Below are 19,330 nucleotides of genomic sequence, written 5' to 3'. Positions count from 1 at the left end.
GTAATGCATGAGAGGAGGTCTACTGGGGAAAGTACTTCTTGGGAAAAAAAAAATACTGCTCACAAAAAGACATGGAAGAACAGACAGGTCCTTTCCTCCTGCCTCCACTCCAGACATCTGGGCACTGAGGGACAAAATGTAATGCCCAGAATTGCTGCAGCCCTCTTATCACCATGAAGAGAAATCTATGAGAATGAGAGCAATGCCTCTGAGCTGGACCCAAACAGGCACTGAAGTGCTCAATTAAATCAATCCCAGAACTGAGCTACTTCTGCACATCTATTATATGACATCTAGATGTCTATATTGTACAAGGAAATTTTACTTGAAGTCCTAAAACTTTGTGGGCCATCTCATTCTAGAGCCCCTCTGACTTGGTTAGGAGTCAGACTCTGATTTCTAAGTTTCTCTCTGCCACTTATTAGGTCTGTGAATTTGGCAAGTTACACACCTTTTGTAGTCCAGTGCTTTTCAAATTTTAGTCTGCAGCAGAATCAGCAGGGGAGTTTGTTAAAACATAAATCATTGAACACCACCCCCCAAAGATTCTTATTCACTGGTTTTGTGGCAGAGCTGGAGAATTTCCATTGTTAACCAAGTTTCCCAAATAAAACTGTTGCTTGGAGGACGGCGTGTTGAATACCAGTGGCCCAGGGTGTAAGTGCCTCCATCCATGAAGTGGACATGAGAGCATTCTTCAGTAGGTTTTATGAGAATTAAACATGATAATACAGATACAGTTGTTGGCACAGTGCCTGGCCACAATTACGGCTCGGAGATGGTAGCTCTTCGTATTAACTAGTGAAAATGTTACTCCTGCAGTTGCTCTTAGTTTGTACAAATCCCAGATACAGATTCATTCCTCTGGAGTCCTGGGGCCTTGTGTAGCCAGCTTTCCCAGACAAAAGAGCCAAAAGAAACCTGTTGACTGGAGATATTAACTAGGTGACTGTGGGGGGGATGACATGAGTGATTTGCTGGGATTATGGAAAATCATCCGATATACTGCTGGGTAGAGAAGCAGACGGGAGGAAACATGGCCTTCACTTATCAGCCCTCCATTAAGATGGTTTGTAGTGTGTCTCAGCATTATCCAAATGATTAAAGAGGTGAGACCTTGTAGGGCGGAGTTGGGAATGAGACTGGCCGGTGGGCTTTAAAGGACGAAAGGCAATAAAAGATTAGTTATTAAATAAATGAAGTTCAGGAAATGATCCAATGTCTTGGGGGTATTCAATCACAGGAGACAAGAAGCTTCTAACCTTGCAGAGTCTAAAAAAAAAAAAAAATTCACAGAGACACACACCACCTCCAGCATGCCATTCTCCTGCTGTCACTCGGGATAAGGAGAAATTAAGAACACCAAGCTGGATTCTTTTAAAATTGCCATGAATTCTTTTCCTAGAATTCCCCATAGATCTTACTTTTTTTTCCCCCCTTCCCAGCAGTAAAGAAATTTGTCTTTGGCTGTTGTTGCTGATATCTACTGTGAACATAGCCATTTATTTAGTCCTTAATATGTACCAGACGCCATGCTATGCATTTATCTCCACCGTTTCTTTTAATCTCTTTAACAAATCTATGGTGTAGAATCTGTTTTTAAGTCTTTTACAGGTGAGTAAACAGGTTCAAAAACAGTGAAGTGGTATATGGGTCATCTGGTTAGGAAAACTAATTTTTAACCTGGACCCAAATAGCATTTTAACTTTTCAAGTAATATGTACCTCTCTTTCACACTTCATTCTTCCCAGGAGGTCAGGTAGGTATTAATATTCCTGTTTTAGAAAGAGGGACCTGGAAATTTGGAGCACTACCATGACATGTCCAAATGTCACCAAGGGTAGGAAGTTGTGAAACCAGAGCTGGAGTTAGAATACTCTGTATGCTATGTCACACCGTCTTTGGAAATCACTCAGAATTGTTTTTTTAAAGGTAATTTACATGATATACGTATTTCTAATTCCTTTCTCATTGATCAATGAGATAAAAGAGATTCCAAAATCTTTTCTCATGCCACTTTTTTTTTTTTTAAACAGAGTTCACCTTCATTTTACTTTTCCTTCCCTCTCTTATTTCTATTTCCATCTCCTCCTATTTCCAGAGTTAGGAATCACCTCCCCACACAGCTCTTCTTCAGACTCAGCTGTGAATTTCTATGGTTCTAGAGAGCCTGAAGGGCTAAGTCATAGGGCTTTCTTCTTCTTTGTCCCCGCCTCCTTTTAATTAGTCCTCACCTCCTGTAACTTTCAAAAGGTCAGATATTATCTTCCTGTTAACGATGAGCACATTGGGTCAACAGAAAGGTTGAAAAACATCCAATTTTATGACTTTAGTCAGTGTTCTTTCTGGTTTTAAAGTCTGTGTTCTTTATAAGGTTTTACGTTGTGTTGGCCAGAGGTCTAACCTTAAGAGTCATGATCTATTCAGGATCCACTAAAGACCTAGTTGATCTTGGGTGCCTGGATGTCTCAGTGGGTTAAGCCTCTGCCTTTGACTCAGGTCATGATCTCAGGGTCTTAGAATTGAGTCCCACATCAGGCTCTCTGCTCAGCAGAGAGCCTGCTTCCCCCTTTCTCTTTGCCTACTTGTGATTTCCCTCTCTGTGTGTCAAATAAATAAATAAAATAAAATCTTAAAAAATAAAAAAAGACCTAGTTGATCTTAAGCAAATTTCTTCTTTTCTCTAGTCTCAGTTTCCTCTTTTGTATAACAAAATTTCTTTAAAGTTTGGCAATTACATTGTGAAGATACCAATAAAAGTAAATTATATATACATACACACACACACACATACTTCTAAAATTTTATAGTTTTAGCTGTTACCTTCAGATCTTAGATCCATTTTGAGTTAATTTTTGTGTATGTATATACCTGTAGATCTTAGATCCATTTTGAGTTAATTTTTGTGTATGGTGTAAAGATCCAGCTTTTGGGGGGGGTTGGATATCCAATTTTCTAAACATTATTTGTTGAAAAATGTCCTTTCCCCCATTGAATGGTCTTGGCACTGTCGTTGAAAATCATTTTCCATATATGTGAGGATTTATTATCATATCAATGCCCCATTGATCATGCCAGTACCTTGCTGTTTTGATTACCATAGCTTTGTAATAACCTTTAAAATCAGAAAGCGTGAAATCTCTAATTTTGTTCTTTTTTTCCCCCCAAGATTGTTTTGACTATTGCAGGTCCCTTGAGACTTTATACGGATTTTAGAAAGGGTGTGTCCATTTCTAACATTGGGATTTTAACAGGAATTGCATTAAATCTATAGATGGCTTTGGGTAGTACTGACATCTTAACAATACTAAGTTTTCCCTTCCATTAACACAAGATGTCTTTCCATTACTTGTGTCTTCTTTAATTCTTTCACGAGTATTTTGCAGTTTTCAGTGTGCAATTCTTTAGCAGGCGTGATTAAATTTACTCCTAAGTATTTCATCCATTTTGATGGTGTTACCTTAATTTTCTGTTCAGATTGTTCATTGTTAATGTATAGAAATGCAACTGATTTTTTGCATGTCGATTTTGTATTCTGCAACTTAGCTGAGTCATTTACTAGCTATAATAGGGGATTATTGTAGAATCTTTAGGATTTTCTCCCTATAAAATTATGTCATCTGGGAACAGAGACAATTTTACATCTGCCTTTCCAATTTGGATGCCTTTTTTTTCTTTTTCTTGCCCAATTACTCTGGTTAGGACTTTCACTATTATGCTGAATAGAAAGCAGGCTAAAGCAGGCATGTTTGTCCTGATCACAGAGGGAAAGCTTTCATTTCAGTTTTGCACCACTGAATACCATGTTGGTTGTAGGTTTTTCATATATGGTCCTTATTATGTTAAAGCAGCTTCCTTACAAGAGTAGACTTTTGAGTGAAGATTTATAATTTTTAAAGATACTTCAGCTGTTAAGTAGAGAATGGGGAAGGGGGAAGATGAGAATAAGGAGACCCTCTTAGAAGCTGTTCTAGTAGTTTAAGGGAAAGATGATATAGTCCTGAATTAGAGAATTATCAGAAAGCATGGGAGGAAGAACAATTAAAAGAAACTTTTGGGAAGTGATATTAGTAAATCTTACGTTATTGATTTAATATATTAGGAAGGGAAGGGTCAAGGATGTTTTCCATTTTTCTGATTTGGGAAGTAGGACAAAGAAAACCCTGAAGAAGGATAGTTTTGTGAGAAAAGATGATGAATTAGTTGAAGATCAGGTGTGTAGGGACAGGCAGTTAGAAGATTCAAAAGCATGAAGAAAAAGGTATGAAACTGGAGGTGAAAGTTTTAAAATATTTCTACCCAGGTGATGGTCAAAACCATATGTGTGGATGAGTTGAGCAGAGGTTACCAAAAGTGCTTAAAGGGGCCAGGCAGGTAACAACCACTGAATGAGACTTGATGTAGTACTCTAGGGAAAACCTAGGTCCTGGGGCAACTGACCATACTTGCTCTGCTTTAAGATTTTCCAATGTAACCAACCAAGCAAAGACTGCTGATTTGTATGCAGACCCTGTCATGTCCCATTGTTCTCGCTCATAAACCTAAAGGAATAGGTCCATAATTTTTTTATTTTTTAAGATTTTATTTATTTATTTATTTGACACAGAGAGAGAGATCACAAGTAGGCAGAGAGGCAGGCAGAGAGAGAGAGGGGGAAACAGGCTTCTTGCTGAGCAGAGAGCCTGATGGGGGGCTTGATCCCAGGACCCTGAGATCATGACCTGAGCTGAAGGCAGAGGCTTAACCCACTGAGCCACCCAGGTGACCTGTAATCTGTCCATAATCTTCATGGACTTTCAGGGAACATGACTGACCAGCAGGGAAGCAATTAGAGTTAAGAGACACCCCTTGCCTTCCTCCTAACACACTTGACATCATTCCACAGAGGCAGATGTGGCTCCAGCTGCAGTTGGCTCTGTTCTTTGCTCTGTTTCTTACCAGCATTACTCAGAGCAGTGGCTGCTGAGAGCTCAAATTTGGGAGCCTGGGGGTCCTTAATAGGAGACAGCCAAGACATCGTAAGACCAAGGCCAGCAGACCTGGCTCATTTTCCAGGGCCTGGAAGCATAGTCTTTCAGAATATCATAGCGATGACCTACTGAAGGCTTGGCTTCGTATACATGGAATATTTGGAAAGAAGAGGCTATTTTTGTTGTTGTTTTTATACATAAATAACAAAATATGACTTTTCAGCCCTGCAGAGAGGTCTCTGCAGCCAGAATAGGAAGACTCCTCCTCCCACCCCCCACTGGGGTGAGTTTCTGAAGCCAGTTCTTACACGAGCCTGAAACTCCAAGGGGACTTGGGCTGAGCAGCTAGAGGTCAGCATCTTTGTTCCTGTTTTTTTTCTATGAATGGCAGGCCAACTAGGGCAGGAAATTGAGATAACTGGCCTCAGTTGTTGAGGCTGTTTGTCTGAAATGCTGAACTGAAGAAACTTAGCAAGTCTGTGATTTTGTCTCTTTGATGGCTCTGTGAACCAGGATGGAGATTTTAGGAAGCTCTTTCCAGTGGCAGAAATGATCAGCTCCATTTAACAACCAGGAAGCAAACACATTCATCCTTCAAAACTTGGCTCAGATGTTACTTCCTGCATCCAGACCTTTGCCTATCTCATTCCTTTGGGTCCCCATAACATTTACTTCTGTTGTGAGCCTAACTAGACCACACTTTGAACTTTTCAAAAGCAGGAAAATTATATTTCACTTCATATATCAGCTCCAGGGCCAAGTGAGGTGCCTCAGGCACACACAGCACTTGAATAGATTAATGAATGACTTTATTATCCCATTAATCCACTGTTCCTTCCTCACACCGCCTACTTCCCATGGCTTCGTATAACCTTCTTTCTTTTAGCAATTGTATTCCTTTTCTAGGACTGTTATAAAAAGTACCACACACTAGGTAGCTTAAACAATAGGAATGTCTGGGGACTAGAAGTATATGATCAAGGTGTCCCAGGACTGGTTCTTTCTGAGGGCAGAAATGGAGACTGTTCCATGCCTCCCTCTTAGCTTCTAGTGGTTTGTTGGCAACCGTATTCCTTGTCTTGTAGACACACTGCTCTGCCTTCATGTTCACATGGCATACTCCCTGTGTACAAATTTCCCCTTTTAATAAGGACACCAGTCATACTGGATTTGGGGCCCACTCTACTCCAATATGGCCTTCTTTTAATTTTATCTCAACCAAATTTCTTTCCAAATAAGACCATGTTCTTAGGTATTGGAAGTTAGGATCTCAAATGATGAATTTGGAGAAAACACAACTCAACTCTAACAGACATGTTTTATAACTAATGATTTTCGTAGCACCCTCCGTACTCATGGCCTTCTTCGTATCAAGGATTGTACTCTGTTCTTCTCAAAAGGCTGAGGTGTCTTAGAAGGAGCTCTGCTCTAGAAGAATAAGTCATTCCTACTCTCTGACCTCAGTTTTCTCTAATGTAAACTGCAAAATTAGAGGAAACATCCTCCAGGTCACTCCCCACTCTGAGATTCTTGGATTTTTTTCTGGGAATCAATAGCCCTGGGCCTGCTGACTTTCCCCATCGTTTTTCTTCTGTCTTTAACTAGCAGCACACTTCACCATCAGTACATTTATTACCCTTGTTACTGATCAATGGCATTTCTCATTCCTATTCAGTAATTTGAATAATCTTATATAGTTTGTCAGTCTTTCTGTTATTGTTGCTGGGCATGAAGGTACAATCATAACTGAATTAATAATAACCTTGAGGAAGGTGTTATTCAAGAAGTCTGAAAGGAGTTCCCACTCAGGTGTACAGTGAATTTCTAGCCTTCCCTGGCTTCCTGTCACATTACAGAATAGCTAGGTCTGGTATCTGTCTCTATCTCTGTGTGGCCTGAGCTCATTTTGCTCAGCTCTATCAGCCATCTCTTTCCTTCATGCCTGTTTCTCTAGCCACATCATCTGTCTCTGTGTGCATGATCATTACTAATATGTATTCCTGCTTTCATGCCTTTGTTTTTGATATTCTTACTCCTGGCATATGACATTTTTCTATTATCTCCTACCCATGTATCAAGATCCAGCTGAAATGCTAATTCTTCCATAAAGCCTTCTCTTACCTCCCCAGGCCAAAGAACTCACTCTCTTCTCTAGAGCTGCCATTGCACTGCAGGCAGACCTTTTTTTTTTTTTTTTTTTTTTTTGCATTTAATCTCTTTCTACTTTGTACCATTGTTATCTGCAGAGCACTCAGCTTTGCCACTTTTCACCTCCAACTCTGAGTAAAGAAATGAACTCTTAGGTCTCTTTATTCATTTTCCAAGTGGGAACCATGATGCCCAGTATCTGAAGTAGTTATGAGAATTATTAAAACAATAAATGTGAAGTACAGGAACACAGTAGGTGCATAATAAATATTAGTTCTCTCTCCTCCATTCCCTATGTCAGGTTTTGTATTTGATCATTTCTGCATCCCCTGTCTCCCTCTAGAATAGACCTGGCATTTGCCAGATGCTTAATAAGGGTGGATGACAAATTGAATAAACTGTAGAGAAAATCTGAGAATATTCAATTTGGGCTATTACTTTCAGGCAAACAATACCAGAGTTTAGTCTTCATGGTCCAAAAACATGATCTAATTAGTAAACAAAGGAATATTTTTCTCTAGCCCCCTGCATATAATCTTCCAAACCCCTGCCCCAAGCACATGTTCCTTTATTCCTACTCAGATACTCAAAATGTTACAACGAACTGCCTCATGGTTACTATATCCAGGCCTGCCTTTCTCCCTAGACTTACTTATTCTGTGTATTTTCTCTTTCTTTCCTTGTCCATCAAAATTTACCTGCTCCCTGTGCTAATCACTTGGGGATCCAGTTATCATAGAAAAGTCTTTATCTGGCGGCAAGAAGGGCTTAATGGTGTGGTGTGGTGTGGTGGCAAGCCTCTAACATGGTCCCTAATTATCCTCACTTTCTGACACTCATACCCTTATGCAAAGCCTTCTCCTATTGAACAAGAATGACTTGGATGATCCATAAAATATTGAGAAAGTGACAGTGTAACATCCAAGGTGAGGTCATAAAACACACTGCTGCTTCTACCTTGGGCTCTTGGATTGCTCACACTGGAGGGGGCCAGCTACCCTGTTGTCAGGACGCTAGGGCAGCCTTGTGGATAGACTCATATGGGGAAACACTGGGGCTTTCTACCAACAGCCAACTCCAATTTGCCAGTTCTAGGAGACAACCATCTGAGAGGGGATCCTCTAGCCCCAGTAAACCCTTAGACTCTAGCTCAGACCAACATCTGATTCAATCACATTGGAGACTTTAAGTTTGAACCACCAGCCAAGGTATGCCCCAATTCCTCACCTACAAAAACCGTGAGAGATAGTTAATAGGTACTTCTGTTTTAGGCCTCTGTGTTTGGAGAGGATGTGTTGCATAACAATAGATACCTAATACCTTGGGTTATCCAGAAGCTATTGATTCTTTCTTCCCAAAGAATGAGAGTATATCCCTGGATTCCAGGATATACAGGCCCAATAAGGGAGATTAAAAGCCTCAAAGTCTCTCAGGGTTCCACAAATTAAATCAATCAGTTGAGTGTCCGACTCTTGGTTTTGGCTCCCGTCATGATCTCAGGGTCATGAAATCGAACCCCATGTCAAGTTCCGTGCTCAGCTCAAATTCTGCTTGAGACTCTCTCTCCCTCTCCGTTTACCCCCAACACGTGTGCTCTCTCTCATAAATAAATAAATCTTAGTTAAAAAATAAGAAATACTTCCACTATCTTCTTCATGACAGATCTAGAAAAAGTGAACATGTACAAATCTAAACACCGAGAAATTCCAGTCACCCTTATGTACTCAACAGAAATGCATTCACCAAAGACACATGCAAGAATGTTTGTAGCAGCATTATTGAAAATAGCCAAAACCCAGAAACCACCCAAATGTCCATTGAGAGTAGCATAGATCAATAGACTGTAGTATATTCACCAAAACGCAGTATGGCAGAGAGTGATTTGACCAAAGCCACAACTACATGCAACAATATGGAGGAATGTCTCAATCTTTCCATAGAGTAAAACAAAGCCAGATGTAAGACTATCTGTATGTGATCCTACTTCTATAAAGTATAAAAAGATAAAATTAATCTATAATGTAAGATAGTAGTTATTCTCAGACAGGGTAATGAAGGAGCATCTGGGGTGCTGGTAATGTTCTGGTTCTCCATCTGAGTGCCGATGACATGAGCACGATTCCTTTTGGAAAAATGAGTGAGCTATATGCTTATGATTCATGCACTTTTCTTTTTTCTTTTTTAAGATTTTACTTATTTATTTGAGAGAGCCTCTCTTACTCAGAAAATCTAGCATATGTACCCACCCTAATTTTGCTTACCAAACCACCCAGAGTTTTCTTGTATTCCTTCTGTACAAGTTACTTGGCTTCTAATTTTTGATATTAGATCTTATCTTAATGACTTCAGGTCTCTCAAACACACAGACAACATTCAAAACCTATTAGTGCTTCCTTAGGTCAAATCAAAAGGTGCAAGCATACTGAAAAGTCATCCAAATGCAAAATACAGGACTCCTCACAAATTACTGGCATCACGGTTAAAAAATTTATTTATTTATTTATTTATTTATCTCATTTATTTACATGAGATGGGGGGAGGATCAGAGGGAGAAGCAGTCTCTCCGCTGAGCAGGGAGCCGGATACAGGACTTGATTCCAGGACTCTAGGATCATAACCTGAGCTGCAGACAGTTGCTTAACCAACGGAGCCACTCAGGCGCCCTCATGCACTTTTCTGTATCTATGTTACACTTCCATAAACAATTAATTTTGAAAAATTATCTTAACAACTTCTCTTTTTTGAAGTAAGTAAGGCTGAGAGCAGTACAAGCTTAGGAAGGATTATTCTTCATATTAAGGCAGAGGATGGAAAATTCCTGTCCTGCCATTAACTAGTGCTGGCGCTCATTTGCCTCATAAAAAATAACAGTTAATATTGATTATGTACCAACTAAACCTGCAACATGAGTGTGACAAATAAGTATGGCATTTTATTTAAGTTCAAAATAATTTTTTGAGACAGATCGTGTAATATTCATTTTATCAATGTGGACCAGAAGTCAAGAAAATAGAGTATCTCACGCAGAGTTTCAATGTGTATCGATGACGTAGGCTGCATTTAAACCTAGACCTCTGGCTTCTAAGTATTTACTTTTTTCAACAATGCTGTGATCCCACTGAAAAGAGGCAGGTAACTAGGTAACACTTATGTTCCTCTAGTACAAAACTAAGATCTGTGCAAGTGTAAATCTATATTGCATTTGTATATAGGTTTGTATAAACACACACAATGTCTATATGTGTTTGGGTGTATGTGAGTGTTCATGTAGTGGGTTGTGTGGCTAAGATTCTGTCTCCTTAGTGCCAAGATCTAGGAGGAAACCAAAAATATGAAGATTCACTGGGATGGTTCCAAATATTTGATTTTTGGCTTTGGGTGATTCAAGCATCTGAATAAGTTCGCTCTTATTTTCGTCCAGAGATTTACTCAGTACAGATAGAGCCTCTCTTACTCAGAGACCCAAGGGGTGAATTGACCAGTACTCATCTCCCTGATGCTTTCCTTTGGATTGTTAGGGAAGAGAGAAACCTGTTTCACATAGCCCATTGTGGGGGCTCCCCACACCCTCCCTCATGCAGATAGTTTTACAGGAAGTGGTAATTCATGGAGACACATGAGCAAACACCTTGATCAATGGCTATTAGCTTGGCCCTTGGAAAGCAGACAGCTGGGTCCCCGTGCGAGAGACTACTCTATGGGATGCAGCCTCAGAGGGACTAATAGTGTCCCCTTTGTAGCTTATAACACAGTAACATGGACACTTTTTATTGGATCCTCACCACAAATATATAAGGTAGGTGTTGATTTTATTCCCATTTCGAGAATCCAGGTCTTCAATAAGTGTCTTGCTCATGTTAATAAGTGACACAGAGCCAAATGCTTTTCATCATTCCTGGTCTTGCTGGACAAGGAACTACATGGAAACGAGGCCGAGGAAGGGATTCCTTAGAGAGGTCTTTTCACCATTCTTCTAGAACAACAAAATTAGGAGTTCAAGTGTAGTCCTCATCTATAAGAAGGTATAATAATACAGGGATTTCAGCAAACTTACTTTAAATCAACTTAACTTTCTGAGCATTTTTGCCAACTTTGGTTCAAATTGGAATTATAGGACTGCCTTATGCCTATCACCTAGACTATGCCCATCCAAGTAACATTTTAATAAAATTAGTGGCCTACAGCGCATTTATGTTCTTGTTGGAACCTTACAGCAAACCAAGAAATAGTTTTGTTTTTTCCATTTTGTACAGATGGAGAAACTGAGGCTCAGAAAGGTTAAGGAACTTGCCCGTAGTGTCCTAATAAATAACTGAGACCCTCTACATCAAAAATGCATTCTGTGTCTGGTACTTTTGACGTATGCAATGAAGAATTATTTACTATTTTCAGTGGTAGGTTGGCACTTAAATTGAAGCCTCCTGGCTGTAAATCTACTATTCTCCTTGGCCTCTGTCCTGTAGCTTTCCCTCTTAGATCTCCTTGTCCCTGAGGCTTCCTTGGCAATCTAACCAGTAATTATGATGGCATCACTGACATGGTGCTTTCTACATGCTTCCATTTATTAATTTGTGTCCATGCCCTCCAGCCAAAGACCACCAGGAACACATCTATAATGGAACACTGGGTTGCTTGACTCATTGCAAGGAGGGAGACCACACATCCAAAGGAACCATGGAGTGTTGCCGTAGAGGATGTTAAAAGGGACCTATAGGATGAAAGTCAGTGCCAGGTGATTTTGGGGAGGGTTTGAAGGAGGCAGGGCTTACTCTGTATAATTTTGATTGGATATCTCAATGAATCTTAACCAGAAAGAGGGAATAATAGAAAGCTAAAGAAGTAATTAGTAAAGTGGTAACATCACTCATACTAGCTGGGAGGGGGGACTTTTAGTATTTTTGTGGTTCGCACAGTGATTGTTTTTGTATGTGCTTGGAAAAAAAGGCTACCTTTGGGTGAGGGGGTGTCTTACTTATGAGATTATTTATGTTTAGCAAGAGAAACACCACAGCCTACCTGCAAATGCTAGGCCAGCAACTAACACCACCAAAGCCCTGCTTTCATTCTGAGGTCAGTTCACAGATGTAGGGGTCTGCTTTTCTCCTTCTTTATCTAATCTTCACATCGAATCTGTGATTGAAAAAAAAAAAAAAATCTGTGCTTGAGCTCTATTAGGATCCTAGATGAGGAACTTGAGACACAGAGGGTTTAACTGGCCAATGAGAGCCCAGGCAGTATGGCCTCAAGAATTCCCTCCTGACTGCTAGGATACTCCACCTCTCCAGCTATTTCCCTGGGGCCTCATCCTATCTGTAAACCCTTGACATTTGATCCCAGTGGGACACTCCCACCTACTTTTAACTACGTGCTGTGGATTCTCTAGCTTGCCTGGACACTCAGGTGGCTGGATTCTACAGATTCATAGTGATGCGGACTTACCCTCTGGAAAGCAGCTGGAATTCCTCACCTGATAACCTCCCAGGACCATTCATTCACTGCCATCCCAAACGCTCTGGAAACCTGCTCTGCCTGTTTAATTGGACTCCCCACTCTTGCCCTCGCATTCCTTTGGGTGTCCTCCCCACCCTGGTGAATGAGGCTTATTTCTGGAGGGGCTAGACAAAAGGCCTGCTTAACCCCTTGCACCTATTGTGACATCCTAAAAGAATCTGTTTAAGGCCCCCAGGGTGTTAGTTGCTGCCTGCAAGCTTGCAGGCAGAGAGGTATAGAGGAAGGAGCTAGCTGAGACCCCAGTTAATGGTTATATGACTACCAGGCAAGTTACTTAATCTTTTGGAGTTTCATCAGCTATACTATTAAGAGCACCAGTGACCAACTCAAAGTATTGGGAAGATCAGATGAGACTTTTTTTTTTTTTTTTTTTTTGTGGAAACTGAGGAAGTGATTAAGTTTCCCATCTGGGGTGATACAGAGCAGACAAGAGAGAACAAACAAGGAAGGATGAGAGAAGCTATAAACTGTCCCGAGCAGGCCAAACTCTCTAGAACTATTTATCTTCCTATTGTATACACAGCTCCTGCCAATGTGAGGTTCACTGGAGAATTTCCATCTCTGATGGGCTTACGAATGCAAAATGTTGATTGTAATGGAAAAAGTATTAGAGTTAGCATCAGGGTATCTGAGTTCTAGATCTGGTGCCACCATTTTCTGGCCTTGGGCAAATCACTTGACCTCCATCTTTTTCTCCTCTCTCTCCTCAGTGGCAGAAGGGAAGTTCTATAAACCAAAGGTTGAGCACTTTAATTTAGTCCTTACCACAACCCTCTCCAGTACGTAATATCATTATGCCCATTTTACAGAAGAGGAAACCCAGGATAAGAGTGGTCAAGGGGTTTGTCCAAAAATACACAACCATGAGAGGCGAGGTGGTGAAGCCAGGCAGCCAGACTCTAGAACCTGTGCTCTCAACCTCTACTGTGAGCAATGCTTCCACTTGCCCCCCTGCTTTCTTTCAGACAGCTCTGAGGATCAGATGGGCCCATGGGTGTGCCGGGATATGCTTTAACTGTGGGATGCACTGCAGAGACATGATAGTTTCTCACTTCCTGTAGTTTTGAAGGGCAGCATTAGCACAGAAGTCCTGAACTTGGATGTTTTCAGAAAGGCAGATTTCAGCTCAAAGTGAAGACAGTTCTTCCACAGTGAGTGCTCCTGAGTGAGATGCGCTGTGTCTGAGGCAGGAAGCAAACCCCAGCAAAAGAAACACCTGCCCAGACAAGAAAGCAGTGGAGGGTTTCTTTCATCACCTGTATTAACTGAAGGTCCTGGTACAGGGCTCTGCTAGGGTAGAAGTGGGGTACCTCTCTTCCTCTTTTCTTTTCATGTTAGATGCTCCCTAGCCACTGTTTCCCCTTCAGATTCTGTGAATTCTTATGTTTCTGTGAGGTTGCTGGAGCCCCACTTGACCTGAAGGTCCTTTGCCAACTTCATCACAGCCTCTGGGGCAGGGGTGGATATGCGGGAAAACATTTTTCCTGAACTCTGGCTCAGAGTCCTTCAACATCTGTGGAAAACAAGGGAGTTTACCACACAACCCTCTCACAATCAAGTACTCAATTAATGCTTGGCTCCCCAGAATGACCTTTCTCAAGAAAAATACCACTTAAAACTTTTTTTTTTTTCTGCCTCTCTCCATCTTTCTGAGAGAGGAGTTCTGAGGCCAACCACTGAGAAAGAGCCTTTGGTTCCCCCCCTGAAAACTGTTGTTCTAATACCCTGGCCAAAGCATGCAGAATGGACCACTGAGCGTCCCCTGGCATGACCTCCACACTCCCTGGGTGGGGATAGAACAAGGACTGAGATGAAAGCTAGCAAGAGAGCAATAGCTCCTTTATGGATTTCTCTGTCACAGCTTCACCCTAAGAGGACAGGAGAGCCATGTTTTCCCAGGAACACCAGGAGATGGTATATGCATGAAAAGAAAGACAGGCAAATAGAGATGGAGAGAGAGACAGACAGGCACTATGACACTATTAGGAATTTTATACCCCTTTGAGATCTGAAACCCTCTGATTCAAAGTGTGGTCCACAGACCACCAGTATCACCAACAGCTATGAGCTTGAGCTTGTCTGAAATGCAGAATCCCAGGCCATACTGCAGACTGAATCAAATACTTTACCTCATCAAGTCCCTGAAGCAATTCTCAGGCAAATTAAAGCTTAAGAAGCACTGATCTAGGTAAGATTGCTTCACAACTCCTAGGTATGTTCCATGGAAGTCAAAATCTCTTCCCAAATTGTCCATTAATTACCAGCGAGCTCACTCTCTCAGGGGCACCCCTGGAACATCTGCTTCCCCCACATAGGACGGTGTATGGCTGACTTTGCCCTCCTGTGCTCCTGTTTCAGTCTGCTTCACATCAGACCAGATGGAAGACTTAATTCCTTCTTCAGTTTATACCAAAAAGCAACTCACACAGAGCATTTGTGTATATGTGTGTAGGAAATGTTCCCAAATTCGCTACATAGTGGGAATGGGACAACACAACCACTGAAACCACTTTCTACTGAGTGATAGACCACAGAGCAGTGGGAGTTCTTCCCTGGCCCCTCTCCCCAGGTGTTTTCCAGTTCACCCGTGACTCTGGGTCACTGGTGCCTTTCCTCTCTTCTATCCCCATTTCTACCAGGAGCAAAACTCCCCTCACTTTTTCATACAGAGCAGGAATGACATCCCTTCTGTTGTTTTCACACTATGTTCTCAGGATCTTCCTTCTGTCCTCTATGTCGAAAAAAGACAATTCCTCACACCCATGTTCATAGCAGCACCATTTACAATGCCAAAGAGGCAGAAGCAGTCCAAGTAGTCATGGACAGATGAATGGATAAATAACATGTGGTACATACAATACAATGGGATGTTGTCCAGCCCATCAAAAGGAAAGACCTTCTGATATATGCTACTGCATAGATGAACCTTGAGGATACTGTGCTAATGAAATAAGCCCGTCAACAAAAGATAAATATGGTATGATCCCATTGATATGAATTATCCCAAGTAGTCTAATTCAAGGAGACAGAGATTAGAACAGTGGTTGTCAGGGGCTGGGGGAAGGGGGGAAGGGGGAGGAGTTGTTTAATGAGGGCTACGTTTCAGTTGCAAGATAAAACAGTTCTGGAGCTGGGTTGACCACAATTAGAGCAGTGCCCAAATCCTCCCCGACCTGAATCCCAGGAGGTGCTGGTCTCCTAAAGGAATGTAGCTGAAGCCTTATAGGACAAGTGTTCACCTCATAGGAAAGGAAGATCTGGAGGGGAGTCTTGCCTCAGTCATTCCAGTATATAAAATGGCAGGAAACTCACTTCATGTTCTGGGTTCCCTCTGGAGTGTTTTTCACTTCCTCATGACCTTCCTACAGGAATCTACAGGAGTGAGTGGCTAGCAGCAACTGGCCCCACTCTGTACACTGTAACCCCACCCCTGAGCTGCATTTGACCAGACTGGGGAAAGGCCCCTGAGTCAAAGCTGTTTCAGTCAGGGTCCCATCTGGAGTAAAGGGGAATCTGAACAGAGAGAAGGATAAGGTCAATCTCTTCTATGGTTGGCATGATAACTTGTGGGCTTGGACGCTATGGGAGGCTGCCACACACAAACCATTTGCACTGAGCAGCTGAGAAAGCCAGACTCAGAGAGGAAAGACAGAGGCAGCCCAACAGCCAAGTGGAGAAAAGGGGAGAGAAGGAGAAGCACCATTTCTCAGGTTCAGGGTAGCCCTCTTCTCCCCAGTTTCTATCATTCTTGGAGATTTTCCCCAAGGCTTGCTCATGAGCTTGGTTCCCTAAATCACCCTGTATCTGAAAATGAAATTTCTTTCTTTAGCTGAAGCCAGATCCATTTGGTTTCTGTTGCTTGCAACCAAAGCAATGTTGAAAAATTCCCATTCACCATTTTGAACCTGAGTTTAACTTTGGCTGAAAAATCAAGATAGTGATGTTAAGTCACTGAATTATTGCAAGAACAAAATGATTATTTTTTAAAATGCCATAAAAATGGAAAGGACTATTATATCAGACGGGAGATAACACGGATGGAGCAAAATGGCTTAGACAGAAGTTTTGTTCTGACTTTTTGAAATATTGGTTTAAAAATAAGAAAAATAATGATAGGAGCTATTTGGGAATATATCCTAAAATATCCAACCGTTTTCTAAGTATTTTATACATACTAATTCCTTTAATATTCATATCAACCTGGTTTTGCATGAGTTCTATTCTATTACCCCATTTTGCAGATGAGGAAACTTAGATACAAGAGAAGTTGAATAACTGGTCAAGATCACATAATACTTGATGGCAAAGTAATACTTCTGGCTTTTATACCTGTTTCTTCATCTGTAAAATGGCACAAATAAGGGATACCCCAGAGTTGTGCTTAGAGAATTAACTAAAAATATCCTCACAATGTATATGACACACAGTAGTTGATTTGGTGAATCTCTTTCATTAGAAAACTCATCATAAATCTATTTCCTTACTGAAATGCAAATGAAGAAAATAAAACATGCAACTATGAAGAGGTAACTTTTAAATAAATAAATAAATAAAAGGCAATTCTGTTTACATAGCAAGAAATGGTCTCATAAAACTCATAAGCCCAAGTGGGGAGTAGGCTTGAAAAGATGTAGACTGGATGAATGGAACAGGGCATAAGGCAGCCTCAGACAAACATTTTTCAAGCCCTCTCTTTCTAAGGGGAATCAAGATACCCACATTCTACAGCCTTTTTTTAATCTCAACTTTGAGAATGGCATGTCTCAATTGGATATGAAGTGGGGGAAGGCAAGGAAACTGAGAATGGCCACACAGTACTATTTCCTGGGGGTTCTTTGGGTATCATCTCTCATTACAGATGAAAAAATGGGAGCTCCAGGAGATAAAGAACACACCTCTAGTCCAAAAACCAGGAAGCTGAAGAGTCAGATTTCAAATCCAAGTCTCTCCGACCCCAAAGTTCTTGCTTTCCTCCTCCTCCTCTGAGGTATCTCACTGAACCAGGTGTCTATTGCTGCTTACCAAATCACCCAAAGTCAATCATTTGAAGCAACAATAAGCATTTATTGTCTTATAGTTTCTGTGAGTCAAGAATTCAAGAACAGCTTAGCTGGATGATTCTGGCCCAGGGTTTGTTGAGAGCTACAGTCAAGATACCAGCTGAGGCTAGAGTTATCCACAGGTTCAACCGGGGCTGGAAGAGCCACTTCCAATTGCCAAGTAGGCAATCTGGTGCTGGTTGTAGAAAGCAAGGCCTTGTTTCTTCTCCTTGTGGGCCTCTCCATTAGCTGGTTGAGTATTCTCACAGCATCACGCCTGACTTCCTCCAAAACAAGCCACCTAAGGGAAGGAGTGCCAGGGAAGATATCCTAGCCTCTAAGGTCCCATAGAATCACTTCTACCACATTTTTTCAATTAGACTGAGACAGACCTACATTCAAGGGAGGGAAATTAGGCTCTGACGTTTGAAGGGAGGAGAATTATGGACATGTTTTAAGACCACCACACTTAACACCTTGAGAACAAATTTGCGGCTCTGGTGTGAGTTGCCTAGCCTCTGTTTAAAAGGAGTCAGAGGTTTCCAATATGTCTCAGGATAAAGATAAAAATCCTCAACGTGGCAGCAAGGTCATGCATGCCCTATATGCTACATGCCCCCAGACTCAAACCAGGTCTTTCCCTTTGATGTTATACACCTGGGCTTCCATTCCCACTAAAATGCTATGTTTCCTCCTGCCTGAAGGCCTCTGCAGAAATATTCCTTCAGCCCTCCATGCCCTCCCTTATCTTCTGTTGCCTTGCCAATATTCACTCATCCTTCAGAGCGTGGTCAAAGATCACTTCTTCACCAAACCTGCCCCCACATCTTTGACCAGAGCAGGTCCAGTCAGAAGCTTTGATAAATCCTTGAATTTTTTAATAGTATCTTTGTATTTGTTATTATGTGTTAATGTGATCATTTGACCCATGTCTGCCTTTCCCACTGATGTTCAATCTACATTGAGACTGTGTCTGATTTTTTATTCACAAATATAACCCCAGAGCTTTGCACTACCAAGGACATAATATATACTCAATTGCAAATGTGTTGATGGAATGAATGAAAGAATGCCCAGTGATCTTCTTATAGCTGGAGATGTACAAGCAGAAGTGGAACCACCTTTTTGTAAGCATGCTTTAAGGGAGGTTCTAGCATCAGACTGGGGTTGACTGCATGACTTTTAAGGTTCTCTTCCTTTAGGAGACTCTTTGAGATTTTGTGCATTTATGATTCCACTCATGGGCAAGCAAACTCTGCCTCCATGAGTAACTTACCTGTGACCCAAGTCTTGGGTCTTCTAGTTCCCAAGACACACCTTCTCAAGGGGCAGCCTATCTGAGGCTCAGCTGGTGCCTGACACACATCAAGCACAAGGAAGGCCTATACTGGAAATCTCAGGGAGTACCTTCCTAGGGCTTGAAGGAGGTTCTGGTGATTGGGCTCTCCGTAGCTCCTTTAAGAAGTTTTACAAGGTTAAGGTTTGCTCTAAAAATAAGCCCACAAGGCTTTTTAAAAAGCTTCTAAAACCATATGTCCACAACAGCCATTTTTTTTTTTGAAGGGCCAGTGAGCCTTTAAAAGCTTCAAAAACCACCACTTGGCCTGCCTCCCACAGTGGAGAAAGTTCAATAGGCACTGTGTTGAAAACCAGACCTGCTTT

At 41.4% G+C, this 19,330-nt stretch overlaps 1 protein-coding gene and 1 long non-coding RNA gene across 3 annotated transcripts in view; one reads left to right on the top strand and one right to left on the bottom strand.

The window, feature by feature from the left end:
- The window catches only part of LOC116567096, a 42,601-nt gene extending 29,906 nt beyond the window's left edge, over nucleotides 1-12,695 (bottom strand). For both annotated transcript variants that reach the window (XR_004276100.1, XR_004276101.1), the window contains exons 1-2: nucleotides 12,558-12,695; nucleotides 12,135-12,248 (exon numbers count right to left, since the gene is read on the bottom strand). This is a non-coding gene — a long non-coding RNA (uncharacterized LOC116567096). The remainder of the gene's footprint in view (nucleotides 1-12,134; nucleotides 12,249-12,557) is intronic.
- The window catches only part of FGGY (FGGY carbohydrate kinase domain containing), a 520,049-nt gene that overhangs the window by 20,449 nt on the left and 480,270 nt on the right, over nucleotides 1-19,330 (top strand). The window lies entirely within an intron of this gene.

This window comes from Mustela erminea, chromosome 10 (genome assembly GCF_009829155.1).
Source record: "Mustela erminea isolate mMusErm1 chromosome 10, mMusErm1.Pri, whole genome shotgun sequence".
NCBI classification, from domain to species: domain Eukaryota; kingdom Metazoa; phylum Chordata; class Mammalia; order Carnivora; family Mustelidae; genus Mustela; species Mustela erminea.
This window is presented reverse-complemented; position numbering and strand designations above follow the sequence as displayed.